Below are 24,240 nucleotides of genomic sequence, written 5' to 3'. Positions count from 1 at the left end.
GGCTGAAGAGATGGGACGTTTCAACCCTTAATGCCCTGTATGTCAGGCTGTGTTGTGGAAATGCCAGTGAAATCAGACTGCCAGAGAACTATTGGTGCAACCCCAATGGAGCCTCAGAGCACTGACTTTGTTCCACCTCCAGCAGTGAGCATTTTCTCTGCAGAACAATATTCAGTCAAATAATCAGTTTAAACAGTGCTGAGAAACTTTTTTTTTCTATACGACTGAACTTGTATGCATTTACCCAAAGCCTAGTTGCAAGAATCACATATGCATGAACTCTGACCCTTTATGTGTATGTTAGGGTTGTTGAATGTAGAAGATAACGGACTCTATATAAAATAGAATTCTATTGTTCTGGTGACTTTGGCCACAAATTGGCCTTTGCAGTTTTTATTTTTATTTTTTTGGTCATTCCACAGACATGGCTTATTAATTCTTTATTGAATAATGTTTTGTTCTGTTTTTCTTATTTGCCTAGAAGTTTTTACCACACCTTAGAAGACAGTGAATGCCATATACTGTTATATTATGTGTATATTTTGTGAATATAATGAGATATTTCTGTATGTACTCCTATTGTATGGCTCTGCTTGATGATCATCTCCACATCTTCACAATATTAGCCATTTGTACCTGTTTGAATGACTACAGCTTTTTACATTTTATGAATTTAGTTGATCCCTTTTTGCTCCTTTATACACTGTTACCAACTAAGGCTTATTTTTTGTTTGTGTTTATTTATTAATTTATTTTCCAAAGATAATATGTGCATATGTCCATGTTTTGTCAATAAATGACCCCTGCTCATTTTCCCACATGTATATATATATATATATATATATATATATATATATATATATATATATATATATATATATATATGTATATATGCATTTATATATACATTGAGTCATCACTCAAAGTGCAGACTGAAAAAAGAAATCAGAACAACAATGAGATATATTTGCACTATTTCTCCTTATAAAACCTTATCAAACTCTGAGCTCATGCTACAGCATCTCAGTTGGGTTGAGGACTCATTTCAAGCCTTTTTTCTTGTTTTCCAAACATTCTGCTTTAATTTGCATCAGGTAATTTTAATATTGCAACACCCAACCTTTAGATCATACACTATTGCTCTGATTTTTTTCTGTAACATTTCCTTTAAGAGTTTCAAACTCAGTGTTCCGTCAGTGATTACGGAATAACCCGGGCTTAAGATAGGAAAAGAGTCTCAAACTGCGATGCTCTATTTTGGTATTGGCGTGCGGTGCCTATTCCCTCTAACAAAATGCTGTGCAAGTTATCTAGATTTCTTCTATTTTTCACGTCTTTTATGATGCATGTTATACTCCCAGTGTGCTCTTTTGAGGGAAGCGCCTGAATTTCCTGTTTGTAGACAGTTTTGGACTGGTGAACATCTCTCTGTATAAATGCTTTTCTAGCTTTATATCAGGTTCATACATCTATGTAATACATCACTTATGGTCCTATGAAAGTTGTTTCAATTCAGGGATGGTTTAGACCAGCTCCCAAACTTAGCATGTTTTTATTTATAAGGAGAGAAATCTTTACAAACCTCATATAAGATGGCATTAACTTAATTGGAACACCTGACTTCAAGTAGCCTCTGAAGAAGTCATTAAAATAGGTTCATCTACTTTTTTGCTTTAGCCTGCACCGTGAATGATTACTCTCTGTGTGTAATAAAGACACGGCAAAATTACCTTTGTTTGTGTGTTATTAGTTTAGTCAGAAAATCTTTGAGGCTCTTGTGAGATTTGTAAGACACAATCTGTTGTTTGTAAAACGTTCAATATGCAATTTATGTAGTTCTTCTCAATAGGACACATTTCCTTATTATTGACAAAATAGAAACTCAATACAGTTTAATATAGCTTAATTTGTTTCCTTTAACTACATTATATGAAGACCATATCTTGCAGTTAAGGTGCTGCACAGTAACTGTAATTAACACAAATGTCAAATCAGAAAATTACATGCCTGTAACTCAGTGGGTTTAGGCACATTCAAACTGAGCATTAGAATGGGGAAGAAAGGTGACTTAAGTTACTTTAAATACAGCATGACTGTTGCTGCTAGACTGGATGTCTGAGGATTTAAAAAACTGCTAATCTAATTGGATTTTTCCACAGAATCATCTCTAGAGGTTACAGAGAATGGTCCGAAAAGGTGAAAATATCCATTGAGTACCAGTTGTCTGAATGAAAATCCCTTTTCAGAGGTCAAAGGAGAATGGTGAGACTGCTTTGAGCAAAGGTATGCAACAGTAACTCAAATAGCCACTTGTAACAACCAAGTAAATCACAAGAGCACCTGTGAAAGCACAAGACATCTGGTGGTATTGGTGTAAAACTGGGGGGGGATGTTTTTTGGCACATTTTGGGCCCTTTAGGTGCATGCGAGCATCATTTTGTTGCTGACCATGCCCATCTGTTTATGACTGTAGTGTACCCATCTTCTGATCTGCTTCAATCCATCAGAAACAAGCCATATTATTAGGTACAAATCATCTTGAACTCGTTTCTTGAACATGAAACAGTCACAAGATCTCAGTCAAACAGAGTGTCAAAGCAATTTGATAGATCAGAAGATTAGCATCATGGATGTTCAGTCAATAGATATGCAGCAAGTGTGCGATGCTATTGTGTCAGTATGAACCGGATCTCTGAGGAATGTTTCCACTACCTTGTTGAATTCAAGCCATAAAGAATTATGGCAGTTTGGGAGGCAAAACAGGGTTCAACTTAGGACTATAAGGTGTATAAGGTGTACCTAATCAAGTTTCCACTAATTGGAGCATGTCATGACAAAAAAGGTAGAGGAATGATTTATGGTGACTCATTCAAGCATTTATGTAATTCATTCTGAGTATTATCTGCTCCATGAGTGGGGGTATGCTACAATAAACTACAGCTGATCACACTGCAAACACAGAGTGCACTGCAAACAGGTACACAAGCAATCATGTTTAGACAGCTAATATACAAGCATGAACACGTATACAGGCAACACATGGCCAGGTGTAGGTGAAATATTGCTTTAACACCATAAAGGCATGCGCCTCAACCTCTATCACACGCTCTAATCCCTCTGCATTTCAGCTTCTTTACATTAAGAGCAGCTGGCAGGCAGAAATAACCCAGACCACGGAGGGAAAAAGTACATTTTATTATCCAACTTCCTCTTCCGTTTGGATGGTGCTTGTGAGACCTGTCTTAGTCTTCGTCACAGCAGCCAATCAAAAAAGGGTAGAGTGCCATCTATTGGCGTATAACCTGAATCCTCAATTTTCTCCATCCCCACCTATCCACTCTCCCTCCCCCCACAGACACACAGGCACACGGCTCCGACACACTGACTCACCATATGTTTTTACACACGCAAAAGGAAACACAGTTTGAGCACACACTGTAACCCCGCACACACAAAGACTGACACGTGGAAACGTTCCGTTTTTTTTACCCACACAGTTGCTAGGACACACAGATTCATACATTTATTAATACTAATAAATACAAATCAGCAATAATTTCTACAGAAAGTTAAAATAAAATAAAATATCATAAAAATAAAAAATGAATAATATTAAACACTACTACATCACACTATTAAGCTATATTAAGGTATTAGTAAGCTATTAGCAAGTGGTTATTTCATTTCATGGCAATACTCCTCCTTAGTCTGTCATTTATAAATACATAAATATAATCATGACTGTAATTATGATTTTTAATAGCAGTAATGTAGTAGCAGTGATAGCTGTACATTGTGTAACAGTAACACACCCAAGTAAGGAGGACAATGATACATAAATGTATTAATGCATTAATAGTGTGACTTTATATGTATGTAATTTGGGGTGACTTTTTTTTCTGAGATTTGATGATTATTTATTAAATTGTGTCAGTATTTTATTTATTGAATTTTAGTACAAATAAGGAACTTATCTTTGTTCATAAACATTTTCACTTGAATTTACCAGGTGATCATAAACAAAATGAAAGAAAGAAATGCAAAAACATAATTTAAATACTTATTTTAAGCTGTCTCTAAGAAGGTAACTTTTTCCCTTTTGGGGGGGGGGGGGGGGCAGGAAGTTATCATAGCCAAACTATTGTGTAAAATAGGTTTTGTTTGCACATGCTTCGTTTCCTTTATGTAAAAGTGTACACATAGAGTATCATTTTAATTCATCCAGTAAGCCTGTTTGGCTTCCACGGTCACTGGAGTTTGAACTCTTGAAGGTAGAGCTGCAAGAACAAGGATGACTCGTGTAGGTAGAGTAAATTGAAGGCAGCTTATTCTTCTTTGACCACTGTGAGAAAAAATGTTTATTTACACCCACAAGTGCACACATACAAGTAAACAAGTGCACCCTCCATGCAGACATGCTAGCCGCAAATAGAGTGTGCAAAGTTGGGCCAAAATGTAGCTGTCTATGAGTGCTCATGACGATTTCCACAGCACTGTCAGCAGGCACCATATTAACCACATCAGATTCACTCAAATGCCAGACTGTCACATGCAGTCTGATTCATCATCTTTCCACACTGTCAACACAGGAGAAAACGAAGACAGAGAAACAGAAGGAGGGAGTGAGCGAGGGGAAGCAGAAACAGAAAGGTGAGGGAAAAGATCCAAAGATGCAGAGGTGAGAGAAAACTGGATAGTGAAAGTGGATAATATGACAAACCGGGAGGAGTGAAAGAAAATAAGCAGGAATAGGGAGGGGGAGAGTGGATTCAGATAAAAGATGAATAAATAGAAGCAGCACACAAGCAGAACTCAAGCCCTCTCGTGCCTGACGAGGCAAGTTGGTGCTCAATAGGAAACGTAACGGCACAAACCAGCCACTAACCCGGGAACTCTGAGTGTCACACAGATGGGAAACTGTCTCAGGCTCTCTCTTCTTGTCTCTCCTTCTGTGACAGAGCCACCGACACACTAACTGTAGCGTTTTGTGTGGAGGTGCTTCCTGAATCTCATTTCATTTTGTTCCATGTTGTTTTTCTGCATAGTTTGATGCACACAGATCTCCAATTCCATTTGCTGCTCAGTAGTAACACGGCACATGAAGGTTTGGAGGCTTCACTTGATGTGGAGTATTTTGAATGAAGCTAAAACCAGACGTATCACAGTTCAGCTGTTGAATATATGGAAATATATAGACCTGAAGTATTTAAGAGCACTTATTCAACAATGCTTTGTGGCTCTTTCCAGTGTATCTTTTCATCAACCTAAAGAGAAAATCCTCGGTGTTTCATGATATTATGCAATGTGTCACTGTGTAAAATGTAAATGAGATCTAAAGTGGCACATTACAGCTGGAGTGACTTTTTAACTGTCACTTGTTTCAAAATAATTTTGAACAGGGAGAGAGTGTGCTGTATGGTGATGATGATATACACCTAAATTACAGCTTTTATTACCTGCTCATTTCTTAAATATGGAAATTTTAACCGAACTTGGAATACTCTACATAAACAATACAACAGCAGGAAGAATGTCTTTTAAATTTGATTATGCAGGTGGCTGTAAAACAATTTTTTTTTTGTTTTCAGTTCTTTTATGCTTCATGATATGATGGCAGCTCTGTGTGACCAATTATTGCTGATTTATCTGATTGATTGCATATTCACAGGCTAGTCTACTCCTACTGCTGGGCCCAAGCCTGGATAAATGGGAGGGTTGTGTCAAGAAGGGCATCCAGTGTGGAAATCTGTACCAAATCAAATATGCTTCCTTGGGAATGTTCCTTGGGAAATAAGGGAGCAGTCAAAAGTACTTTTAGCTGTAGTTTCTACACCATCCTGAAATACTTCACTGACACAGAAGCAAGATTGGAAACTACAGAGATGATTATTATGTAAAATATGACTTTGCTTTTGGTTTAGCTTTAGCTTCCCCCCCCCCCCCCAAAACCACCTGCTCACACACACATGCACAGACAAATTTTTTGTGGAGGAATTAAAAAACTCAACCGGAATCTGCACTAAACAACATTAAATTTCCTGCTCAACTGATGTGGGTCTGCTAAATTAATGTAAGGCATACATAGACACAGTCTCATTTCCTGAAAATATACTTCCTGGTTAATCTGATGAACATCCTGTTCTGATTAGACCTGCACGTGGGGAATGGTTAAAAATAACCACAGAATCGGTGACAAATGACCTCCTTCAATACACTCCAGTGCCCCCCGCACATTTGAAACTGAAACATCCCATTAGGCAGATGAGGAGCTTCGAAGAGTTTGTAGTTCATTTACGGTTCTCTTTGAACTCAATAGCACATAAATGTATTGGCGTAAGAAGATCTTCAAATCCCACATGACAGTAGATTCTGTCCCATGCACATTTACTTCTGGTGAACAGGTGTCATTGAAAATTTACGTAGTTTGAATCTCTTTTATTAAATTGATTTAAAAAATAGACATTATAGCCTTGTTATATAAACTTTTGTGGCATTTTGTCTTTATTGGATAGCAATACTGAAGATAGACAAGAAGGCGGAGAGAGAGAGGGGAAGACACGCAACAATGGTGTACAAGCATTTCAGCTTGAACCCTAGAACCAGTTTTCACAGAACATCTAAAGTCAGGACAACATCTTTATCTTAACATCATCTTCTATAGTTTATTAATGTGTATCTACAATGAATTTCAAGCATCATTGTTCTACCAAAAAGACATTAATTCTAACAGTGTGTTAATGTGTGCAGGTGCCAGCTCTTATGTGGTCGAGTTTTTGGCAAAAATTAGGACACTGGTTACATTTTTTCCACATGTGTAAATATGTCAGTGAAAAAGCAATAACATTTGTTTTGCTGTATATTTTCTCCTAAGCACACTAAAATTTATCAGCATACACTGATGGCTAAACAGTATGCAGTGCAATAGTCATCAAATGGAACACAACAGGGCACTACCACCTGGGCCCCACTTAAAACAATACATTGTTCTAACCACCTTTGACAGTACAAATAACTATTGCTTCTGTTGCCTTATTGGCATGGTGATGTAATGCCCTCATCTGCGTTCTAAAGCTGGTTCCTATGAAGTCTCTTCATACCAAATCCTTTAAGTATATCATTAAAATTCTTCTCAATACCATAGCAACTGAGCTTTTCCTAATGCAGGAGGTCAGTGGGAGCCTTTAGAGAAAACAGCAGGTTACCAACGGCTGGGTCTCCCACGCTGACAGGTGAGAGGTTACATCTCAACTTCTGCATCAGGTTTGAACTCTCCTCCACCATATTACTCACGAGTATACATTTGTATTGTATTTGGTGTTACTCCAATCCCATGTCAAAGACACTCAAGGGGCCTACTGTAGGCTTTTTTAGTATTCTCATCTCATCTGTTATTTTGGTTCTTGAATTGTTAGCATAACACTTTTTGTACAGAAGAAGATGATGGTAGCCTTAGTTTAGCTGCTGCCTGTAGTTTTGACATTCATGCATTGTATTCTAAGAGTAGATATCACCAATTTTAACTCATCAAGCATTCATGCAATAAAGGAAAGGAGTACATAAATAGGGTTTGATCACACAGTGAAATAAATTAATGTAATCTAAAGGCCACTTCCTGCAGTTTATGAATTTATTTTGAATCAGCATCAGCAAAACCATCATGTTTTTAGTGTTTCACTGTACAATCAGTAAACACTAAAACATTAATTGTTTTGTAATCTAGAAAATCCTAATAAAACTAGGAATTGTTTTTTTTTTCTTTTAATGATAAGTACATAGTAGAATGATAACGTGGATGCTCAGAGAATCGGGATAATGAATAGCCTCCTGAAACCTGTATTGTGAAACAACTGACAAGCTGGAGGAGGTGAAAGCATAACCTTCACGACCCCCATCAGGGTGTTGAACATGAGCAATCCACCATATGTGCCTGTGTGGGCTTGTGTACTTATATTCATCACATTATGGTTATATACTGTAAATCTGTAAACACACAGTCACTGTTTTTTTTTTTCAAACATATCACTGATATGCCAGACTTGCAATCTTTATTTAATTTTATTTTATTCTATTCCCAACTCTCCTGTGGTTTCAAACCCACTCCGAGCTTCACTTTTTTCCCATTATTTATCTTCCCTACCTGAATCCACTTGACTGATAAGCCCTGTCAATATTTTTCCCAGCTTCTACTTTTTGCCAGATAGTTTTGGCCCGCTCTGCTTGAGCTCTGTAACCTTGTTTTTGACCTGTTTTGATTCCTGTGTTTCTCCCTGCTTCGATTTTGCCTACCTGTTGTAGTTTATTTTTTTTATTTACTTTGGAGCCCTGTAAGAGAAGTTTCCAAAAAAGATTCTCAGAAAAAAGATTCCAGTAAGCTATTCTAGAGTGCTTTCTCTGTCTTTGCTCAATTTTTGGCCTAGATGCGTAAATAAATCACACTTCCGAGCACATCCTTGTTAACAGGGACGATAAAGCTAAAAACGTCTAATGCTTTAGAAGATTAATGAGTTACATGATGTTTGTAATCCAAACCAAAACAGTGCCAGTGCCTGACTATATTGTCTGCCTTTAAGTTTTATAATTACAAATGCACTGGCAAATGTAATATATTTATCTGTCCTGATCACAAATGGTCAAGGACTGTTAGTGCTGTATTAAAAATCCAATTTTTTCAAGATTTAAAAATGATTTAAAAATTAAAAAACAGCAGTACTTTCCAGCTCCTTGTGAAAATGTATGAAAATCAATACAGTCATCTTTATTTCCAAACAAATAATAAAATGGTAAATGGCCTGTATTTGTATAGCACTTTACTTAGTCCCTAAGGACCCCAAAGCGCTTTACACTACATTCAGTCATTCACACACTGGTGATGGCAAGCTACATTGTAGCCACATTTGCATTTGTGCTCTGGGGCACACTGATAGAGGCGAGGCTGCTGGACACTGGCGCCACCGGGCCCTCTGACTACCACCAGTAGGCAACGGGTGAACTGTCTTTCCCAAGGACACAACGACCGAGACTGTCCGAGCCGGGGCTCGAACCACTAACCTTCCGATTACAAGACAAACTGCCAACTCTTGAGCCACAAGCCATGTATTTATGGCACATGTTCATGCATGCCTCTAAATGTCTCAATTGTATTCTACATACATGTTTAGTCCATTAGTCCATTCACACTAATGGACTAAATAACAATGCTGGTTTGGCTGCTCAGCTATCCAGTAATGTTTAACTCTGTGCCTAACCACAAACATGTATCTAATTCCCTACATTTGCATAGTGTGAAGAATAGTGTTACTCCTAACCCTCCAGTTTAGATGAAAAAATTATTTTTTATTGCAAGCATTACAGCAGGGGAGGATGACAGAAAGAAACATTGTGAGAGAAAAAGAGCACATACTGGGTGATGGGAAAATCTCATCTGTACTTAAAGAGAAACCAGTGCTATTAAGCAGCTTGGTGTGAGCTTGACGTCTAAATTATACTCTACATTATAAAATACCAATGACGCACTTGGCCATTAATCCATGTACCACAAATAAGAAGCTAGCTCATAATCTGCAGGTAGTCGATTCAAATGTAAAATATTAACATGGTTACCACATATCAGCTATTAATGGTTTTACATTGGGAGAACAATATTTAGAATTTCAGCACAGAAAAGGAAGCATATGAAGATATGCACATCTTGAAACTCAACCAGCACTTATAAATACATATATAAACATTTATATTATCTAAGAGTGTATTAGGTACCAAAGCATCTCTACACTTCAAATGGGTTTCCCTGCTCTGTGCTCTTTAAAAATAATTGTAGTGTTGTGAAGACCTACCATGTTAGCAATTACAACTTTGCAATAAAATCGGTGTATGCATTGTTAGTTTTTAAGCATTTACGATTAGGCCATGAAGAAGGAAGGCAGAAATGAGGATGAGCAGGGACCAGATAAAGCTGAAAGGAAGTTCTTAAGTTGTTTATGGGGTTTAGAGTTAAAGTGTTAAAGGTTCACTGTAAAATGTAATTGCATGGTAATAACTTAGTAATAAATTTGAAATTACCACATTTTTATGTTTTATGTTAATATGTTAAAAAAGTAAGTATGTCATATCTAGCTTTATTGAGGATTATCCTGCCTTGTAGAAAAAAATATACTGGGGACTTTTATTTCAAATTGCTAACAGATTTGCTATTTTTGACCTGTAGCGAAAAAGTCGACGTGAAGTGTAACAAACCTGAAGTAGACATTAAAAATATAAAGATAAATGGGCTATAATCCATTTAGGGAAATTCCTAAATAACAGATCTACTCTACCAACAAGATAAAGCAAAAAAAAAAAAAAAACTTACAAGATTACCTTAAGTAGAAGAATGATAAGAGGCTAGATTGTGTGGACAGGATTATGCTAATATGGAACACAGGGGACCTCCCCTGGCTATAGGAAGCGAGCTGAATGAGAAGAGACTACAGTGCACAGTTGGTAAATTTGTGCATTTTTATGCTGTTGTTATTGTAATTTGTATTTTTAGAAAAAATCATTTTACTGTTATAATGAGTATGAGCAATGAGAGTTTGATGTGCTTAAGTCTATATGGCTTATGTTGTTTGTGAATATATGTGAATATAGGCTACCGTTTATGTCCATATTGTTAAAGAATGCATTTGTGGCGGGTGCAGCATTAAAGACAAATAAGGTCAAATCCACATTACCATGGTAACCCACCAGAAGAGACCAGCTGGTCCATCTGTTATTCAGCTAACTTTGAGTCGGCTCTCCCACACCTCATACCAGCTGCTGCTGTTATAGTCATACAGGATCTGCTTGTTCACTCAAGCAGCAACATCCTGTGCTGCGCTGTTTCCCTGGAATATAATTGTGAGGGATTCAGTCCCCACCCCCCCTAAAAAAAAAGACTGTCATGCCCTTTTTTTTGTAAGCGGAAAGGTCAGACAGATGGAGGTATCTTATTTTGCCTTGCTGCTTAAGGTAGAGAAAGGGGTAAGGCAGGGAGAGTTTTCTGTGCTGTGGGTCATAAAGGTAAGCAGTTTTGTCTGGTCTGTTTTTCAGATGTTTTTTCGCAACTATCCAACAAGTAATATTGCCTTTGTTGCAAGCACGGTGGTTGTACTGACAGCTTTTAATACACCTTACCAAGTTTGCTTGCATTAGCTGAACTTAACACTTCACCCTCTTACATGGCCTCTTCCCTCATTAGTCCTTGACAAATTAAGATAGGAGTGTGTTGAACTTGTATTTGGTAGATTTTCACTGGAACTCTTAACCTGAGGTCCAATATCATGTTGGAGATATTGGAGGCTGATTAAGAATAAGGCTAACATTAGGCTGAAAAATCGAAATAAACCTATCAGAGAGACAGCAAAAACTGGTGTGTAAATAGTGTAATTACAGTTCGAATACGTTTGTTTATCCTGTTGAATTAAAGCTGAAAGTCTGAACAGAGGCAAAAATGATGAAAACTGTGTCATTGTCCAAATATTTGTGAACTTCCTGTTTGCCTTCTTCTTTATAATCTTATGTACACAGATGACTTAGCTGTTCTGGCTCCCTGTAGTTCTGGCAACTGCTATGTTATGGTGTGCGGTATGACACTGAATTTAACACTAAAAAGACTTCAGAATCAGAAGCAAATTTTCCTCTCATTCTGTTTGGCTGATCAAGAACTAAATGTGGTGATTAAGGTGAGATATCTGGGTCACATGTGATGATGATTTTTTGCACCGTAAGTGTTGTATACTGTATGCACAAGCAAACTGGCTGACACGCAAATTTCATATGTGTACAGATGATGTGAAAATAGCTCTTTTCATAGCCTAATGATTTCCGCTTTATGCAGCACATTTATGGTGCAATTATAATAAAGTAAAAATAAAAAAAGCTTCACTTACCATATAATGATGCATTCAGGATTTTGCTCAAGCTACCAAGACGGATTATGTTTTGTATTAGTAATGTTCCTACATTTAATGCTCTGTTGATTAATTTTATGTGCAAACTTATGTGGCTTTTAGTTGATTCTGGGGATGTAATCACAGTTGCCTTAACTGGCCCTATTCTAAATTACACAGATTTTTTTCACATCCAGGTGTTGGCATACCTGTTGTTCTCTCTCTCTCTGTGTGTGTGTGTGTGTGTGTGTACGTTTTTCTATTTATTTTCTTTTATTTTGGACTTCCATCCATTGATTTTCTTAACTGCTTATTCAATTCAGGGTCACAGGGGTTGGAACGTACCCCAGCTGGAAGGGCAAGGGGCAGCACACCCTGGTCAGGTCATCAGTCTGTTACAGGGCAAACACATAAAGCCAGGGAACCATCCAAACTCACATTCACACCTACAGCCTATTTAGTATCACCAATAAACCTAACATCAGTGTTGGGAAGGTTACTTTTAAAACGTATTCCATTACAGAATACAGAATACATGCCCCAAAATGTATTCTGTAACGTATTCCGTTACGTTACTCAATGAGAGTAACATATTCTGAATACTTTGGATTACTTAATATATTATCATGCTGTTTACAACTACATGAATGTACTATTGCTGTGATTTATTACTGTTACTGAAGGTCCGCGGCTCCGAACCGTAGTAAAGGGACCTCTGGCTAATACGGTGGGTTCTGTGTCGGGCTCGTAGCCAAAAACTAGCTTTACTTTGTTGTCTGGGTCAACTTTGCTTGTGAGAGACAGAGAGAGGCGTTGAACGGCTGCTCCAACGGAACTTATTGTTTTTGGAGGAAAACACGAACACGGTGTACAGTCGAGTCTTAATAGCTTACTTACAACTGGGCTCGTCAGGCACTCTTCTTGGCTGCAGTGGTTATTATTATATTTACATGCTTCCAGCTCCCGTTTTTTGCTCGATGACAGCTCGTACTTTTCCTTTTTCTCCCTCCCTCGCTCACAGACACATAACGGGTATGGCAGTCCATTCTCCCTGCAGCACGGACTACACTGCCTATGATGCTACATTCTTTAGAGCTATACCGGTAGCATTCTGCCTATTAGCTTAGCACAACAACAACAAAAAGGCCTCTCTCACCCAGGAAACACGCAGAGAGAGAGTGTCGCCCCGTAACCATGGCAACCGTAACACTGCCACCTGGAACAACAGAACGTAGCTGTCAAACAAAACCCAAACAGGCCTGACCCGCCACAATATGAAACAGGGAAGTACCGCCGTGTAATCCATTTATTTCAACAAAGTAACTGTATTCTAAATACCACCTTTTTAAACGGTAACTGTAACGGAATACAGTTACTCATATTTTGTATTTTAAATACGTAACGGCGATACATGTATTCCGTTACTCCCCAACACTGCCTAACATGCAGGTCTTTGGACTGTAGGAGGAAGCCAGAGCAGCTGGAGAAAACCCATGAAGGAGGATTATACAAAGTCCACAAAGAAAGACCTATGACTTGGATTTACACATCTGAAAATGGAGTAATTACATAATATATATATATATATATATATTATGGAATGCCGATTAGGAAATTATTATATATATAGAATGATCTTCTGAATATATAGAACAAAACTTGAATATATGGAATGATCTTCTGAATATATATTCAAGTTTCCAGGGTGTACCCCGCCTCTCGCCCTATGACAGCTGGGATAGGCTCCAGCGCCCCCCGCGACCCTGAAAAGGATAAGCGGAAGCGAATGGATGGATGGATGGATCTTCTGAATATATAGAACGAAACTTGAATATATGGAATGATCTTCTGAATATATTGAATGAAACTTGTATATATAGAATGATCTTCTGAATATATAAAATGAAACCTGACGTCACGGAGGCGCTTGCGCCATCTAGTGTTTTCCTTGTTTGTAACTGCGAGGAATGGCATTATGAGCCAGTCTGCACGGAATCTTGTGGCTCAAATTCTAAGTAATGAGGAGCTAATTAACACCCTGGCAAATGCATGTTCTGGCCAACCAAATATTAGTACCAGTGTACTGCATCGTAGTACTGATGAAGAAATTTATTCACTGTTTCATCGTGGAAGACCAAATGCAGTGAACCTCTCCGGTCAGATAGCCCCTGGTTAACCAGCTAACGTTATGGAGAACGTGCATTCCACTTTACAGGAGTTCCCCACAACGGGTCCCATCTACAATCTTAGACCTTTCACTCGAGAGGGCCCAAGGCAGAAGAGTTAAGAACGGAACTAAATTCACTGAAATTACTAGTATAAGGTTAAAAATTGGCCGTAAGTTTCAATTGCTAGACTAAGTAAACAAAAATATCACAGTAAAAAACAGTGTGCAATAGACTCACAGCGTGTGATTGTGGAGACTAAACTGTGCACAACAGTTAATTTGTTTAATTGTGGAAACATTCCAGCCCTGGGTTTTCTCCAAAGCCAAGCCTTGAGTTCATCACTAACTGCAGATTTCCTGTGACCAATACTTGTGAAAATATCCTTCGTATACCAGTTCATGTAGTGTACACTACTTTCAAATCAGACATGGATTTTGCAATACAGAATTCACCAGGATTTGGAAGAGCATGATGTGTATTCTCAAGGTTTGCAGAACTTATGAGGATTTTGTTTTTGTTTTTCTATTTTGCATATGCATGTTTAATTTTTTTGTTTCTTGTTAATGTTGTTAACCCAGCTTCAGATTATCAACCTGTCCAGGGTGTACTCTGCCTTTCATCCTGTGGTAGCTGGCAACGCAGATAGGCTAGCAACGCGGATAAAAATAAGCAGAAGAGAATGGATGGATGCATTTGGTTTCAGTTTATACATATGAGGTATATTTTGTTTTTGGATTGTAGTTTATCTGTTTTCCTGCCTTTATGGCATGTAGCTAGATGTGGTCATTGAAAGATCTGCCACCCAGAGCAACTTTTCTTTACATTTTCAAATGAGATGAGTTAAGCTTTATTTCAGTGTCCCATTTGAACATTTATGCTTTACATTGAAATTCATATTAATTTTCACTTGATTCCTAGATTAACTCACAGGTTTAAATAATAGTTTTTGTTAGGTTTTGGAAAAGTTTTGAAAAGTGTGATAGTAACCCTAATGAAAAAATATTTAACGGTATCTCCAACACTGCCAGCAAGTTGTCTATAAATGTGACAGACATGAAATATATAATAATATATAGCTGAAATATGAACATTATATCATCATCGCACTATATGACATTGCATTCTTATCATTTTTTTTTTTTTTTTTTTTTTTTTTTTTTTTTTTTTTTTTTTTTTTTTTTGCCTGTCCCGTTTGGTTCTTTTGCCATCAGAATTATTGTCTAAAGGCGAAGAAAGATGCCCAACGGATTTTCTTTACCAAATTGACCATCCCAGCTTTGCCGTAATGGTCCATTTGATTCACCTTTTATTCTTTATTTTATTTTCACTTGCTGAATACGGGACAGACTTGACTGGGGGAAAGAAAAGGGAGAAAGAAAGAGGGGAAGAAAAACAGTTGAGAAGAGGGACGGGGGAGAAGGGCAAAAAACAAAAACCAACAGAATAAGCAGAAGAAAAAAAAAAAAAAAAAATACATATATCGATCACCTGGATCACCTGTTGAGAAAGAAAAAAGAAAACAAGCAGAAGAAAACGAGAGTAATACAATAAACCACATCACAATGATATATGGGAATATGACAGTAAATACTAAATATTAAACATTATTGTGCAGCACGTAAGATCGACAGCACAGTGTGCATTGAGGTAGGAGCCAAAAAGGGTGTAGTTTGTGTGTGTGATCACCCGTGTGTACACCTGTGAGCATGGACGCGCTTGTTTTCTTAAAAGGTTCCCTCATGTAATGATCTGCTAGAGGGTGTGGGGGGCCACTGCCCCGTCCTCCAGGGCATGAAGCAGGTATGGAGGAGATCAAAACCCCAGACATCCAGAGGCCCCCAGAACACAAGAGACCAAGGAAGACCAACAGAGGGGCAGCCGCGCCACTGTCCCAGAAAGAGCTGAGGAGAGTCCCAGATGAGGGGTCACCCAGCAGCCACGGAGCAGAAGCCAGGGGGGGCTGCAGTGACGTGCCCGTGAGCTCCGCCGGCAGCCAGCTGTGCCTGAGTGACCGAGCCCCAGGCCGAGAGGCCGGGGGCACCCCACCTCCGAAGTGGCCCAAGCGAGCCCCAGGCTCCAGGCCCCGATAAGCAGCCGCCAAGGAGTGAGCCGGTGTGTACCCGGACGCCCACCCCCGGACACAAAGAACCACCAACGCACCGACGTCTGAGGGAGTCCGCCCCCGGCAGGGGAAGTGGTGGGGGGAGATAGGCCTCCAAACCTTGGAGGGCCTGAGCTGTCCTCAGAGAGGTGGCATCTGATACCCAACCTGACATACAGACACAGACATACAGGCACACACAGATACAAACATCCATTCCCACCCTCATGCTCTCATATGCACTTACTCCACACTCAACCAACGTGGAGACAGACATAAAGAGACGCTGTACACACAATCACACTCCCCAAGCGTACTCTACGAACCGGGTCTAGGTACCCTTGCCCCTGGAGGGGGGAACTGCACCCAGACCCAGGTTGTGTTACCCTTTTCCCTGCAGTGGGGAGAAGCAGACCGCCCCGACTCCGCAGCAGCAGGGAGGCCCCACACTCCGGACCCCAGTCGGACGGCCAACTCCTCCTCCTAGCCCCCCTGCTCCAGCAGAAAGCAGAGAACGAGGGTGAGAGAAGACTCCTAACCTCCCTCCACCCGCTCATTGTAGTGTTGATGTATGTGTGTTCTAAGGTGCGTTTAAAACCCAGGAGGGCATGGAGCCACCTGCCAGAGAGCAGCAGGTAAGCGCATAGTCCCTCCTGCTAGCCCTCAATGTCTACGTGTATTTAAAATTGAGAGGTGGGCAACGACGCCGGGGGTGAGGTGTACACCCTGATGGTAATTGGGATTCCGTGTAGCGTGCCCACCCCCAAGATCCTATATTTATGTGTAATGAGAATGTGAGTAATGTGAATGTCTAAGTTGCGGGATAAAATTGAGGCAGAGGCAGCCAGAAGGGGACAGAGGGGGGGGGGTTACCTCCTCTGCACCCTGGTGACACACCCCCACTCCAAGGCCCTGCATGTGTGGGTGGTTGTGGTGGAGCGGGAAGAGGGAGGCAGCTGGAGATGGGGAGGGAAGGAAGGGAGGAGCAAGTGACCCCTCCCTGGGGCCAGCTCCCCCGCTGACCCCAGTAGGCACCCCCATACTCCGCGACCCACCAGGGAAGGGGGGCCCAGGCCCATCCGAACCGGGGCCCAGCGCAGCGGCGCCGCCCGGCCCCACAGAGCCCGGGGCAGTCCACTCAACCCCACAACAGAGAAAACTGCACCCACCCCATCATCCACTCATCTTCCAGACTACATAAGACAATAGACGCCCAGGCTGAGATCTTCCTCCACCTCTCCTGTATCTCCCCCTCTTGCAGAGAGAGTTCCTGAGAGAGGAAAGCCCCTGCAAGATGTGACAACCCCCCCCCCACCAGTTGAAGAGCCCCCCAGCTGGCTCGGCGCACCGGCGGCACCCTGCGCCAGTGGCGGGCCCCCATATACCCACCGGCCCACAACCCCGGCAACACACCAACCAGGACCCAGGCCCCCGAGGCCCGGCCAGGGCCCCAGGCCAGAGCCGGAGCGCCCCCAGAACCTCACGCCCGTCCCGGACCCACCCAGGGGCAGCCAGGCTACCAGGTCAGTAACCCCCGTCCGTCAGCACAGACCCTCCCCTAGCCCCGCTGCACGTAGCCACGAGGAAGCCGTCACCTAAGAGCCAACAGAGCCCCTAATTGGCCATGACCGCTACCCCGGGTTGAGCCCCCCAAGGAAGATGCTCCTGGGGAACCCCCCGACGCCCCAAGCCTGACCCTACCCCCACACCAATCACAACAGTGAAGGCGAGACCAAAATATGACCCCCCACCCCCACTAGGTGATGGAGCTGATCAGAGGAGCCCAGAGCGATTGATCTGATGTGGTGGCAGAGGCTGTATCAAGACTAATGTAATCTAATAGATAATTTCTATATTGGTTAGAATTAAGATTGTTTTTATTTTTCCAGTTCATGAGGACTGTTTTCTTGGCTATGCATAGAGCAGTGAAAACCATATGGGCTATATTCTTTTCTGAAGTGACATTATCTAAGCTGCCCAACAAACACACTAAGGGGGAAGTTGGAATGTTACATTTCAGACACTTTGATAAGTCTTCACATATCTCGCGCCAAAACTTCTGAACTGGTGGACAGAACCAAAGAGCGTGGATATAATTGTCCGGTGAATTGGTTTGGCAGTGTGAGCAGTTGTTGGTAGATGCAAAGCCCATCTTGAACATCCGATGACCTGTATAGTGCACTCTATGTAGTATTTTGTATTGAATTAATTGAAGACTGGGATTTCTGATTAGATGAAAGGTTTTTAAGCAAATCTGAGACCAGAAGTTTTGGTCTAAGTTAACTGATAAATCCGCTTCCCATTTTGCAATAGGAAGTGATATTGATTCATCTGTTTTAGAAAGCATTCTGTATATTTTGGATAGTAATTTGGGGGTTTTAAGAGTAAAAAATTGAACCACACTTGGTGGTGTTTGTAGTTCAACTTGACCCAGTTTAAATTTCTTTTTTATTATGGATTTAATTTGTTGATATTCTAAAAATCTTTTCTTGTTGATCCCATATTGTGTAACTAGTCTGTCAAATGAAATAAATTCTGTTCCTTCTAGTATATGTTCTACATATTTGATTCCTTTACCATTCCAATCTGAAAAGTTTATCATATTATTGTTTTGTAATATGTCAGGGTTGTTCCAGATAGGTGTACGTTTGCATGGGATTAATGAAGACTCTGTCAACTTCAGAAACTCCCACCATGCTGTCAGAGAAGAGCTGATGTTGATGCTTTTGAAGCATTCATGTCGTTGGATGTTTGAGCTGATAAATGGTAGATCTGAAATCTCTAGATTATTGCAAAGTGCTTGTTCTACATCTAGCCAAGGTTCATCTAAGAGGGTATGTTTTAGCCATCCTGAGATAAACTGAAGCCTGTTGGCTAAGAAGTAGTGCTGAAAGTTAGGTAGTTCTAATCCTCCTTTATCCTTGGTCTTTTGTAGTGTTTTTAAGCTTATACGTGGGGGCTTATTTTTCCAAAGGAATTTGGACATATATGAATCTAGAGATCTGAACCAATCTTGCGGCGGTTTAGTTGGGATCATTGAGAATAAATAATTTATTTTTGGTAATACCATCATTTTTATAGCAGCAACCCTTCCCATGAGTGATATGGGTAGACATTTCCATCTAGCCAGATCACCTTCTACTTTCTTTAAAAGTGGGGTATGGTTTAATTTAGTTAGATCTGCAAGCTTGGGAGAAATATTAATACCTAAATATTTTATATTTCCCGATTGCAGTGGAGTAGAAGAGGAATTATGGAAGCAGCAATTAATAGGAAGGACTGTAGATTTTGACCAGTTAATTGAGTAATCTGATATTCTTGCAAAAGAGTTTATCAATTCAATCACCCCTAATTAATTTCTAAGTAATGAGGAGCTAATTAACACCCTGGCAAATGCATGTTCTGGCCAACCAAATATTAGTACCAGTGTACTGCATCGTAGTACTGATGAAGAAATTTATTCACTGTTTCATCGTGGAAGACCAAATGCAGTGAACCTCTCCGGTCAGATAGCCCCTGGTTAACCAGCTAACGTTATGGAGAACGTGCATTCCACTTTACAGGAGTTCCCCACAACGGGTCCCATCTACAATCTTAGACCTTTCACTCGAGAGGGCCCAAGGCAGAAGAGTTAAGAACGGAACTAAATTCACTGAAATTACTAGTATAAGGTTAAAAATTGGCCGTAAGTTTCAATTGCTAGACTAAGTAAACAAAAATATCACAGTAAAAAACAGTGTGCAATAGACTCACAGCGTGTGATTGTGGAGACTAAACTGTGCACAACAGTTAATTTGTTTAATTGTGGAAACATTCCAGCCCTGGGTTTTCTCCAAAGCCAAGCCTTGAGTTCATCACTAACTGCAGATTTCCTGTGACCAATACTTGTGAAAATATCCTTCGTATACCAGTTCATGTAGTGTACACTACTTTCAAATCAGACATGGATTTTGCAATACAGAATTCACCAGGATTTGGAAGAGCATGATGTGTATTCTCAAGGTTTGCAGAACTTATGAGGATTTTGTTTTTGTTTTTCTATTTTGCATATGCATGTTTAATTTTTTTGTTTCTTGTTAATGTTGTTAACCCAGCTTCAGATTATCAACCTGTCCAGGGTGTACTCTGCCTTTCATCCTGTGGTAGCTGGCAACGCAGATAGGCTAGCAACGCGGATAAAAATAAGCAGAAGAGAATGGATGGATGCATTTGGTTTCAGTTTATACATATGAGGTATATTTTGTTTTTGGATTGTAGTTTATCTGTTTTCCTGCCTTTATGGCATGTAGCTAGATGTGGTCATTGAAAGATCTGCCACCCAGAGCAACTTTTCTTTACATTTTCAAATGAGATGAGTTAAGCTTTATTTCAGTGTCCCATTTGAACATTTATGCTTTACATTGAAATTCATATTAATTTTCACTTGATTCCTAGATTAACTCACAGGTTTAAATAATAGTTTTTGTTAGGTTTTGGAAAAGTTTTGAAAAGTGTGATAGTAACCCTAATGAAAAAATATTTAACGGTATCTCCAACACTGCCAGCAAGTTGTCTATAAATGTGACAGACATGAAATATATAATAATATATAGCTGAAATATGAACATTATATCATCATCGCACTATATGACATTGCATTCTTATCAAATAATAATAATACTACTACTACTACTACTAATAATAATAATAATAATAATAATAACTGTTAAACATAAACCTGGTTTACATTATTTAGGGAATGTTTAAGGATTTTGTTTACTTGATTAGACAGGCACAATTCATGTTTATTAACAGATAAATTAGTACATCATACCATGATATGTAACATATAGTGTGACATTTTTTTACTGTGACAAGTATGGTTTGTCATGAAAGAAAAGTATATTTAAACACTTTATTTGACTACTTTTATGATTTAAATGGCACAAAGGAATATGAAGATAAAACCAGTCTTATCAATCTTTACCTAAATAATAGCTTTGGAACTTTTTCACAATTTTTAGTGTCTGGCACCAAAAACATTTTCTAATGAACACAACCAAATTTACTAATAACCGAAGCATCTGGCATGCATTATCAGAAGATCATTCTATATATTCAAGTTTCATTCTATATATTCAGAAGATCATTCTATATATTCAAGTTTCATTCTATATATTCAGAAGATCATTCTATATATTCAAGTTTCATTTTATATATTCAGAAGATCATTCTATATAATCAAGTTTCATTTTATATATTCAGAAGATTATTCTATATATTCAAGTTTCGTTCTATATATTCAGAAGATCATTCTATATATTCAAGTTTCATTTTATATATTCAGAAGATCATTCTATATATTCAAGTTTCATTTTATATATTCAGAAGATCATTCTATATATTCAAGTTTCATTTTATATATTCAGAAGATCATTCTATATATTCAAGTTTCATTTTATATATTCAGAAGATCATTCTATATATTCAAGTTTCATTCTATATATTCAGAAGATCATTCTATATATTCAAGTTTCATTCTATATATTCAGAAGATCATTCTATATATTCAAGTTTCATTTTATATATTCAGAAGATCATTCTATATATTCAAGTTTCATTCTATATATTCAGAAGAGCATTCTATATATTCAAGTTTCATTCTATATATTCAGAAGATCATTCTATATATTCAAGTTTCATTTTATATATTCAGATCATTCTATATATTCAAGTTTCATTTTATATATTCAGAAGATCATTCTATATATTCAAGTTTCATTCTATATATTCAGAAGATCATTCTATATATTCAAGTTTCATTCTATATATTCAAGTTTCGTTCTATATATTCAAGTTTCATTCAATATATTCAAGTTTCATTCTATATATTCAAGTTTTGTTCTATATATTCAGACTTTGATTGTAATATATATATAATATTTTCCTAAACGACATTCCATAATATATATATATATATATATATATATATATATATATATATATATATATATATTGTTTAAAACAAATCTGAGATAACTGACACAAGAAGGAAGAATAAAAATATCGTCAAATTTCACAATACATTTGTATTCACTAGATCCTTCTTTTAATGACTCAATGCAATCAAGGTCATAGACTCTCAAAAGTTTGTGCAAAACATAAGGCAGGGTATAAAATCCAGCTTGACAATTTATAAAGTACTTCTTGCGCTGTAAGGGGATGCTTGGCTTTCTCACATTTCAAGTATAGCCTCATAAATGTTCAGTGGATCTGAGGTCAGGTGACTGCGAAGAAAAGTACATGACAGTCAGCTTTCCTTAGTCCTCTTTGATCTTCAAATAGTTCTTGTAAAGCTTTGAGGTTTGTTTGGGATCATTATGCTGCTACAGTAGGAATCCTCCTCCACACAGATGTAAACCACAGAGTGTAGCATGTCTTTGGAGAATGCATTTGTACTTTTTTTTATGAGGTAGTAGTTTATTCAATAATGCAGGTGTCCAATTCCAGAGTTCAGAAAAAGGAAAATGTAAAAAAGCACAGATACATATTGCTTTTATTCTGGCATTGATACACTACTGGATCATTTATTCTCCTTTTATATATTGATGCACATTCAAATTTATAACAAGAGAATGAAGGCTGTAAGCTTATTTACTTAAATAAGGATTTGAGCTTCTCATCTAATATCACATATATACAGTGGGGCAAAAAAGTATTTAGTCAGCCACCGATTGTGCAAGTTCCCCCACTTAAAATGATGACAGAGGTCAGTAATTTGCACCAGAGGTACACTTCAACTGTGAGAGACAGAATGTGAAAAAAAAATCCATGAATTCACATGGTAGGATTTGTAAAGAATTTATTCGTAAATCAGGGTGGAAAATAAGTATTTGGTCACCTCAAACAAGGAAAATCCCTGGCTCTCACAGACCTGTAACGTCTTCTGTAAGAAGCTTTTCTGTCCCCCACTCGTTACCTGTATGAATGGCACCTGTTTGACCTCATCATCTGTATAAAAGACACCTGTCCACAGCCTCAACCAGTCAGACTCCAAACTCCGCCATGGCCAAGACCAAAGAGCTTTCGAAGGACACCAGGAAAAGAATTGTAGACCTGCACCAGACTGGGAAGAGTGAATCTACAATAGGCAAGCAGCTTGGTGTGAAAAAATCAACTGTGGGAGCAATCATCAGAAAATGGAAGACATACAAGACCACTGATAATCTCCCTCGATCTGGGGCTCCACGCAAGATCTCATCCCGTGGGGTCAAAATGATCATGAGAACGGTGAGCAAAGATCCCAGAACCACACGGGGGGACCTGGTGAATGACCTGCAGAGAGCTGGGACCAAAGTAACAAAGGTCACCATCAGTAACACACTACAACGGCAGGGAATCAAATCCCGCAGTGCCAGACGTGTTCCGCTGCTGAAGCCAGTGCATGTCCAGGCCTGTCTGAAGTTTGCCAGAGAGCACATGGATGATACAGCAGAGGATTGGGAGAATGTCATGTGGTCAGATGAAACCAAAGTAGAACTTTTTGGTATAAACTCAACTCGTCGTGTTTGGAGGAAGAAGAATACTGAGTTGCATCCCAAGAACACCATACCTACTGTGAAGCATGGGGGTGGAAACATCATGCTATGGGGCTGTTTTTCTGCCAAGGGGACAGGACGACTGATCCGTGTTAAGGACAGAATGAATGGGGCCAAGTATCGTGAGATTTTGAGCCAAAACCTCCTTCCATCAGTGAGAACTTTGAAGATGAAACGAGGCTGGGTCTTCCAACATGACAATGATCCAAAACACACCGCCCGGGCAACAAAGGAGTGGCTCCGTAAGAAGCATTTGAAAGTCCTGGAGTGGCCTAGCCAGTCTCCAGACCTCAACCCCATAGAAAATCTGTGGCAGGAGTTGAAAGTCCGTGTTGCTCGGCGACAGCCCCAAAACATCACTGCTCTTGAGAAGATCTGCATGGAGGAATGGGCCAAAATACCAGCTACTGTGTGTGCAAACCTGGTAAAGACCTATAGTAAACGTTTGACCTCTGTTATTGCCAACAAAGGTTATGTTACAAAGTATT

General features: G+C 39.1%; 1 long non-coding RNA gene across 1 annotated transcript in view; it reads right to left on the bottom strand.

The window, feature by feature from the left end:
- Positions 1 to 15,195: 15,195 nt before the first annotated feature.
- The window catches only part of LOC146510207 (uncharacterized), a 309,640-nt gene continuing 300,595 nt past the window's right edge, over positions 15,196 to 24,240 (bottom strand). Inside the window, exon 2 of the long non-coding RNA XR_014876416.1 lies at positions 15,196 to 15,257. This is a non-coding gene — a long non-coding RNA (uncharacterized LOC146510207). The remainder of the gene's footprint in view (positions 15,258 to 24,240) is intronic.

Source organism: Neolamprologus multifasciatus, chromosome 10, assembly GCF_963576455.1.
Source record: "Neolamprologus multifasciatus chromosome 10, fNeoMul1.2, whole genome shotgun sequence".
NCBI classification, from domain to species: domain Eukaryota; kingdom Metazoa; phylum Chordata; class Actinopteri; order Cichliformes; family Cichlidae; genus Neolamprologus; species Neolamprologus multifasciatus.
The sequence above is the reverse complement of the archived record's forward strand: the minus strand, read 5'-3'. Positions and strand labels throughout refer to the sequence as shown.